We start from the raw sequence: 6842 nt of genomic DNA, 5'->3' as shown, positions 1-6842 counted from the left end.
CCAAACAAATGGGACATCTTTCTTCATAAGTTGGTTGAAGAGTTGACATCGTCCTTTTGAGAACGTGTCATGTTGAAAGAAAAGAACACTTGTATTTAGAGAAGTTGGAGATTTTAGTTTAGAATATCTAAATTTGACTTCTTTAATTCAAAGAGTTTGTTTCTAGGTTTAAGAAGTTTGCCAACAATGATATATATATATATATATATATATATATATATATATATATATATATATATATATATATATATTATATATATCTATATATATATATATCTATATATATTACTACAGTTTAAACTCTTGTAGAGTTGGAGCAATATGCACTTTAGGCTCATGCTTTAAGAAACATCACTAGAATACCGAGGTTTGAGAACAATTGTGGTAAAATTTGATGTCATGCTTTCTTCATCATCACTAGTGAAGGTGATGGTTCCACAACATATCGCACAATTGTGGCATTTGTCCTCAAATCGTTTTGCCCCATTTATTTTTGTGGCATAGAGTGATAGATTCTTAAGTGTTTGGATCACTACAATTCGTGTTTCCTTAGGAAGCTTTAGCATTTCATGGATACTAAAGAGTGAGAGTAAGCACTGTAGGTTTGCTACTACCTCATCATCTTCCTTGGTTTTGCTCGACTTCGCACCAAGAACACTTTCTTCATATTCACTTGGTCTATCTTCTTTCGAAGTCTCATGAAAAAAGACCATATGAGTTGATGTCATCATTCCTCTATCAAAGAACTTTGGAGAGAAGTATTCTCTTAAGGTGATAGGGGTGATGAGCTTTTGTACCAATAGGTCATCAACCTATACAATCTTTTGTTTTTGTTTAGGTTTCTTTTCTTATTTCTTTTTTAAATATCGACGAACATTTTGCTTATATTGTTCTTTCTTATGAAGATTTGGGTATGGATGATTCTTGCTTCTTGTGAGGTTTTCTTCATGTCACCAATGTCCAACATTCTTCGTTACACGACATTGATTCATTATCAAGGTAGAAGTGAAGAATGGCGTCATGACATGACACTTGTGTTTGCTTTGGTTTCAGTGACTCGCATTGGATAGTATCGGCGCATGCCCTCAGTGTCTTAGGTGGAACATGTAACAGAACAGGATCAAAGGACCCACATGTGGCTTTAATATGATTTAACTCTACTATTTCATTTAGATCTAGATGAATTCTTCCTTGATTTACAAGTTTTATTATGAGATATTTCAAGATGAAACATTTCTTCACTGGGTGATTGATGAATTGATGGTAATGACAATAGTTTAGATCATTAACACGACCTAATTTTTCTAGACGTTTGCACTCAGGTAACTCAATAACCTTTTTATGGAGCAGGTCTTCCAACATGCTAGGCACATCAGAGTTAGGAAAATGATACTTCTTCTCTTCTAATTCCTTCAAGGTGAACCGACACCTCTCATTTTCCTGGGTTGGTCCAGCTTATTTTACTTCCTTCTTTTTATCTCATGCTGAGATTTTGATAGGAGTCATATTTACCGTCATTGATTCCTAGATGGGTTTTATTGAAGTCTTATACCTTGTTTTCCCATCATGTCGTTCTTCTTACAGGTAAATGATAAAGTCCTTTTTAGCATCATGGTTGGCTATATTGAGCTTCATGTCATGTGCTTGAGTAGCTAACTCTTCAAAAGTGCGAGGTTGTATTCCTTAGAGGATGTACAGAATACCCTAATTCATTCCTTGTATGCACATTTCCACAGTCGACACCTTAGATAATTTATCTTTGTAGTCCAAGCTTAAGGAACGCCAACGATTGATGTAGTCTACAACCGACTCGTCTTTCCATTATTTAGTATTAGTGAGTTCCATCACGCTTACAGTTCGTCGAGTGCTATAGAAATGGTTGTGGAATTTGCGTTCCATTTGGTCTCAACTATCGATAGACTCAAATGCAAGGTCTATGTACCAATCAAAAGTATTCCCTTAGAGAGAACGAACGAATTGTTTGACTAACAAGTCACCATTTGTACTTGCATTGTTACAAGTTTCAATGAAATGGGCAACATGCTATTTTAGATTTCCCTTTCTATCAAATGATTGAAACTTTGGAGGTTACAGACATATGTAGATGATCAATCCTCTTAATGTAAGGTTTATAGTACATGAGTGCACTCTATGAGGGTCTACCATACTGCACTCTAATGGTGTTAGTTATCATGTCCTAAAGTAGTTGGACAGGTAATGACACCACCGAGGTAGATTTTGTCATTTGTCTCCTGACTTGCATTATCCTAGACGCATGTGGTGCATCATCGAGAGGAGATGCAACATTTGGAAGGTGTTTTAGTCATTGACTTTACTCACTCGTATTTTGTACTTTTTTACTTCAACCTTGTTTATGAGAAAGATTATTTGCATATCCTTCTCCTCGACCGTCTTAGTGAGTTTGGTGATGGCACGAGCCATCTCTACTAATTGTTCCTCTACGGATGTAGTATTGGTTGTCATTACCGGCATAGTCATTGAGAAGGGAGAAGTAAAAGAGTCGGAATGATTAGAGTAGTTTTCCTCCTTTAACATTCTAGTTGGCGATTCGGAGTGTGAGTCGGTGCTGGAGTTGGCATCGGTAACAGAGCAAGGAGATTTATCCCCGAAGTCCTTTAATGTTGAAGGGAGTTTTCCCCTACTATGAGGACTATGGCCCTTTGCCCTCAAAGAGGCCAAAATAATGAATGGTTAGTGCTCATCAAGCATTCTTACTGGTTTTAGTGAATAAGCAAACTCACTTGTTTGTTTTGTTGAGAGTGAAAATGTTGATTTTGCTTTGCTACAAGTCATAGGGCTCATATTGGTGTAGTGTGTCGATTGCACAATGACAATATTGTCATTGCCCTTGTTGACATGCACAACTTGAGTTTTTTTGGATGTCATCGACGTAGTAGTGATCAATTTTATAACGAAATAGATGAGAGGTAGAGATATCCCACCGGGCGTACTAGAAATTTGTACACACAAATTTCGTAAATGGTCTTACGATTTAAGCAAAACAATAACAAAAATAATGCGGACAAAATATTTATTGAAATTAAAAATATTGTAGGTACAATCTCAAATATAATATTCTTTACAAAAGAATATTTTCCTCTGATTCTTTCGCTTTGACCACAACTTGAAGAACAATGATGACGTTTTCTTGATTTCAAAGATCAATCGTGGGCCACAAGTGGCTTATCCTCGAATGAACTTGTTGAATGACAAAGAATACATGTAACAACTTTTTTTTCATTTACCGAACTTGCAGGAAGATTTGATAAAGCTTTTTTTTTTTGTTGTTGTAAAGCTTCTTTTCTAGTAGGAAGTCGCCTTTGGATTTTCTCCATAAGATTTTCCTTTCTAGATTTTTCTGATTTATGAATTTCTCTCCCTATCTTGAAAAAAGACACCTCTATTTTTAGGTGAAGATAGGGAATTTGAAATCAAATTTTAGTTGCTTAATTCAAGAGATTTAGTTCATTGATTTTAGCAATTTTTTTTTTCTCATGAGAGGTTTTACCAACAAGACAATAATAATAATAATATTTTTTCTTATTATTATTATTATCCTTTTTATAGTTGGAGATTAGTTTTTTTTTAAAGGAAACTTATCCATAAGATGATATCTATTTTTTTAAATTCATTTTGAAGGCCAAATTAGTGGTAATTTAATCTACTATTTTTTTTAATTTTTTATTTATGTCGACAATAGGGTATCACAATAACCAATCATGTTAGGTTGTATGGAGCTCAAGTTTATTCTTAGGTTATTTGATTAAAAGAGATATTGAAAATGAAAATTCAGAATAATGACCTCCAATTTTGTAAAAATGTGAAATATAACTTTTTTTTTTTATAACAAAATTACCCTTTTAATAATTTTGTTATCCCTTTTTCATGTTAAAGTTATGTTTAGTTGACGAGATAAGATATGAGAGGATATGTACATTCAAGTTGTTATGTTATGCTTGACGAGATAAGATATGAGAGGATATGTACTTACTATCTTAAAATATCATATCCCATTGGAAATGATATCTTAGGATATGCATTTCATCTAATAGGATATGATATTATTAAATATTATATCCAATGGATAAGATATTTTAAGATAGTAAGTACAATGAGATATATTATGTTATGTTATGCTTATATTTGGTTTGTAAAATGAAGAAAAATGATATGAAATATATATTATTTCTCAATGTTAGATATTTATTTAAAGTAAACATTTTATTGTATTTCAATATTGAATACTAAGAGAATTCAATTTTTTTTTTTTTATGTTTAAAAATATTTATGATTAAAATATTTAAAATTTATTATTTTGCCCACAAAAGCTTAAAGGTAAATAGTTAATTTAAGAACACTAAAAAAACAATACACACAATGGTATATGAGATTTTAATGTGGTTTAGTCAACCATGTCTACATTCTTGGATGAGAGAGAATCTCCCACCTAAATACAACTATTGGATTCTTAAATTTTCTTACTTTTTGTATCCACACATCCAACGTCTTATTCTTTCCCACATCTCTATCCACCTTGTATGACCATTTCCATCTGATAAGTTTTTCTCCTTATAACTTATAATAATTATAAAGATGTTTCTAATAACTTTCTTTATTCTATAAGAAAATCTAATATTACAATAATATATCAACTTCAGAAATATTTTATATAATATTCTTTACAAAAAGAATTTATACTAATTAGGAATTTAGGAAACTTTTCAACAATAAATAAAATTTTTTTATATTATGTTATTCAATAAATACAAATTATATATATATATATATATTATATATATATATAACACAAATATTTATTCACAATGTTTTATTTTGCAAATTAAGTAATATGAAAAATAATTAAAATTGATAAAAAAATAAATTTATAATAAATATATCATATTTTATATTTTACTTTAAAATTAAGATATTTTATGTATTAAAGATATGAAAAATATGGTAGTAATATATCTCATTATTTATCTTATTCAATGTTTGATTGAACATAGGATAAGTGACAGGATAATATCCTATACCATTATTGATCAAACATATGATAAGATATGTTATTCTTTTTCTTATCTTATTTCATGTTATATCCAACCAACCATACATGAAGTGAGTGTTTTTCAATAAAAAGCTCAAGGATAAAAATCTCAAATGATGTTATATGTGTAATTTCTATAGTAAAAATGATTTTTCCATGGATATTATTTCATCCATTTTAATAAAATATTTTTAACTTTATTGAAAAAGGTTATTTTCAAGATTTAAATGATATTTTTAGCATTTAAAATTTTTACCAAACAAGTCTTCAAGAATTAAAAACTTATTTATATCAAATAGGCATCAAGCAAAGATACTTGTCGTAAAAGATTTTAATTTTAAAAAATACCTTAATAACTATTCAAGTGATATTTTAACTAATTATATTAAATTAAGTATTTTTTGGGAAAAAATAGGGAACAATTTTTTTTTTTTTTTATTATAAATCAAACAATATCTTTGACAAGATATGAAATTACAATTTAGCATAGCAAATATTTGAGAATATTTTAAGTGTACAAATTTATCTTTTCACATCATTACTTAGTTATTATTATGCTATACCATGTTAACAACTTATCTGTCATACTTAAGCACAAGAAAGTAAAATGAGAAAAATATTTTGATAATTTATTTTTAATTAAAAATTTGAAAACAATTTTAGAAATTATATTGAGTTATTCTTTTGAAATTGACACCAAAAATTAAGTCTCATTCATTTGTTGTCTTAATACATTATAAAAATAAATAATATGATGTCAAAAAATAAAACATTTCATAAATTAGCATTTTAAAATATCAAAGTAAAAATAACACATGAATGTAATTGCCATTAGAAAATTTATTTAAAAGAAAATAAATAATTTTTTTTTTAATTTGCATTATAAATACTGATGAGAATGCGGAAATAAAAAGAATTTTTTTAGATATAAGTGAAAAAAATGAGCTTTATAAAGATATTTGACAAAAAAAAAGACATTTTTATTATATTTTATGGTAATAATAAAAAAAACAAGTTCATAAATAGGGTAATATATATGTAATAAAACTATAAATTATTTTTTAAAAAATTATAAAAAAATAATATATTAAAAAAATATGGAAAGTTAGATTAGAAAAATATAGAGATGGAAGAATAAATAAATAAATTATTTGGGTCAAAGGGAAAAAAAGAGATTCAAAGTTTTAGGGGTGTTTGATACATGAGAATGATAAGTGGAAATAGGCATCTGTGGACCCCCATTTGGGGCTCATTTTCATGCAGCTCGTTTTGCCAAGTGTCACAATCTTAGGAGACCACGTGCTGTCTCCTGATTAGCTGGTAAGGAATCATAATAGTGGATTGAAGAGGCAATAAGGTGGCGACAAGTGTCAAGAATATTATGAATAAAGCTGTAGGCCGTTGCAAGGGAGGAGTGTATTTTGCTACCTGCGGAGAGAGAAGATATTTTGGAGGGTGGTTTTCTTAGAGAGAAGGGGGTTTTGAGGCTAGAGGGGGGAGTAGACTGGTTTTCGGGGGGTGGTTAGAGAGAGATAGGGTTTTTTCTTCTGGTTATAGTTGTAGAGAGTGTAGAGGGAGGCGTTTTTTTTGTTGTTGCTTTAGAGAGATATTTTTGAGAGGATTTATCTTGGGGAGCAAGCTGCCAGGGAGGGGTGTTTTTGGTTGTTTTATAGAGATATTTTTGGAGGTTCCAGGGGTTTTGGAGGGCAAGATAGATTGGTTTTGGGGGTGTTTCTTAGAGAGCAGGTGAGAGTTGATAGAGAGGAAAACGTAT

Source organism: Vitis riparia, chromosome 4 (assembly GCF_004353265.1).
Source record: "Vitis riparia cultivar Riparia Gloire de Montpellier isolate 1030 chromosome 4, EGFV_Vit.rip_1.0, whole genome shotgun sequence".
Classification (NCBI taxonomy): Eukaryota; Viridiplantae; Streptophyta; class Magnoliopsida; order Vitales; family Vitaceae; genus Vitis; species Vitis riparia.
Note: the sequence above shows the minus strand (reverse complement) of the source record.